The 2,691-nt window shown below is 39.3% G+C and overlaps 1 pseudogene; it reads right to left on the reverse strand.

The window, feature by feature from the left end:
• Nucleotides 1–746: 746 nt before the first annotated feature.
• On the reverse strand, nucleotides 747–1,556 carry LOC149193617 (abscisic acid receptor PYL12 pseudogene; annotated as a pseudogene).
• Nucleotides 1,557–2,691: the final 1,135 nt, after the last annotated feature.

Consider the following 2,691-nt stretch of genomic DNA (forward strand, 5'->3'; position numbering starts at 1 on the left):
GCAGTGCGATCTTTAAGGTTTTGCTGTAACTGAAAACTTGAGCATGGCATCAGACCTTTGGTAGGGTTTTATTTTCCTATTTGCTTTTGAGAGGGTTTTGGAGTAATTGCCGCAATGTTTTTTAAGAGTGTTTTGGAGTGATGGCTAAACTCATTTTATTGGGAATCAAATTTAATTCGATATAAGAAATACTTGTTTATTCAAAATAATAATAATAATCTGAAGGTTTATTAATACATACCATTTTTGCGTAATAAAAAACTAATCAATCTAAAAACCAGTAAACCTTAACTTATAGCATTGCTATTTTGAAGTTTAAAAAAAACCATCAAATTATTGAATTGCAATGACTAACATTGAAATGATACGCATGATAAGATATCAATATTGAGGACTATGAAAGTTTATGTTAATTTTTTCTGGAGATGCATATGTAGACAATGTTAAATTGTATGTTTAACAAAAATAGAATAACTAAAAATTAATTGGTTTATGTGCTGTTTAGTTTTTAGCAGGTTACAGATTTGAATCTCATAAAAAGGATTGAGGATTGAGAATTGAGAATAAAAGTTAATTTTGGAGAATTAAACTATTTTGAAAGTGTCCAAGTTTTATAAAACTTTGCACAATTCTAATAAAAGCATCCCATAAACTTTACAAAATTTCCTACAATTTTAATAATAACGTCTTATTAATCAAAAGATCATTCTTCCATCTAACATTAAAAAGCGAATCTAAAAAATAACCCTATCAAGAACTGTTACTGTTAGAGCTATTAGTAGACATGAGGCGGTTAGAGACTTGAGCCAAGGACTGTAGATTTCTTTTAACGATGGTATCCACGAATAAACGCGTCTCCTCCGTTGTATTCCCTTCTGGCACATCCACCACGTAGGATTCGATCACAATGGTACCGGGTTTCCCACTGATAAGCTTCTCGTGCAGAGTGGTGATGGATCGATAATTGTTGAGTCTGTGAATGCCTCCCACGATGCTGATGCTCAGAATATGCCTCTCGTCGTCCAAAATGTCCAGTCGCTCCGTACTAGTGGCCGCCGGCAGACCAGAGACGACTTGATACTCCCTGAAGCAGCCAACCTTGACCTTCGGTTCGCCCTCACCCCGAATGCAACAGGTGCGGATGAATGGTTTGTAGATTTGGGGCTCTTCGAAGCGTCGCACCAGAGACCAGACAACGCTCACAGGCGCCTCCACTCGCTGCACAAAAAACGATGAACACCTGCAGTCTTTTCCCCCATCATGTGTAGGAGAATGGTATCGCCCTACCACATCCTGCAACCATTCGGCATATCCTTCGTCCCCCTGCAAGCACAGCACTTCGCTGTTCATGTTAATTTGTATGGACGCGCCCAACGATCTAGAGGTGGGCTTCTCTTTCTCAGTACTCGCCAAGGTCAAATTCCGTGATGATCTCCACACATGCTGAGGCTACGAGCCATAGAGAGCAGTACTGAGAAACAACCCCATTCCAGTTAGCCCGCCCAGAGAATACACTCCAACAATATACACTTATGAATTAGGCTTTTCACGCTTATATAACCTACCGTTTAGCGAGTTCCTTAAAAGTCTCACGGCAAAAGTTTGTCGAGTCGGCGGCCTTCGAGGATTTGCTTTGGTTGTAGACAGATGGAGTGTGAAATCCAAAACAATCACGTGATGCTCGCTCGCTAACATACGTATAGCCATACGCATGTATGAGCAGCCATGGATCTTGCACGCGGTGATGGAATTTGATTGATTGGTAAATTGTTTCTTCGAGTGATATTTGTGGGACCAGGGTGTTTCAGATTGAAATTCCTACTCTGCTGGTATATGTGAAAATATTTGAAAAAGAAATGTGGGAACAATGAATTTTTGGAAATTAGAGCAATTAGATTTCTAGTCCATTTTTAGTGGACACTAGTTTGAAATTAGAGCAATTAGATTTTCTAGTCACCTTTTAGTTTGGACACTAGTTTGGACACCGAAAATAAGGATAGTGCATCAATTGGGTCGTAAGTATATATGCATGACTTTATTTTAAATTTTGATACTTGTTTTCAAACTTTATTTTGGATTTTGGCATCTGAATTTTAAAGATGTAGAGATGTTAGTTATAATATTATGAGAGTGATAAAAATGTCACTAATTTAGAAAGACAAAATGTCATTTATATTAAGCGAATGCTATAGGGTTCAGTGAGGCCTCAGGGTGTGCGAGGACCCACTCTCATATGATTGGTAATGAGTGCTCAACCAAGCATCTTGGTGTCAGAGCATCACACAACTAGATAGACGAGATGAGTTGTGGTGAGGGTAGGAATTTCAAATCTGAAACACTCGTCAAATTAGATGGTTTTGCAACTCTAGTGTCCATTTTAATCATTTTAAGAATGTTGACATGTAGGGAGTGTTTATGGCTATATTTGACACGAAAATCACCTTGTGATGTGCAATTTTCCCATCAAATTCTATCCCCAGTTGTGGTGCCTCGTCTTACATTGGGTAAGAGAGCACTCATGCACGAGTATGCCAAGGTATGGCACAAGAGATTTGAGATGTGTGGCCGAAGGCATACATGAGCCAAGCGAGCTAGAGTTGGGCATGGAAGTTTGGCACACACCCCATGCCATAGAAAATCGACGATGGGTGAGCCAACGCGCACAATGGGTGAGTTAACATGGAGACAAAC

Source organism: Pinus tabuliformis, chromosome 2_2, assembly GCF_031772625.1.
Source record: "Pinus tabuliformis cultivar Carrire ecotype Pingquan chromosome 2_2, CPIR1, whole genome shotgun sequence".
NCBI lineage: Eukaryota > Viridiplantae > Streptophyta > Pinopsida > Pinales > Pinaceae > Pinus > Pinus tabuliformis.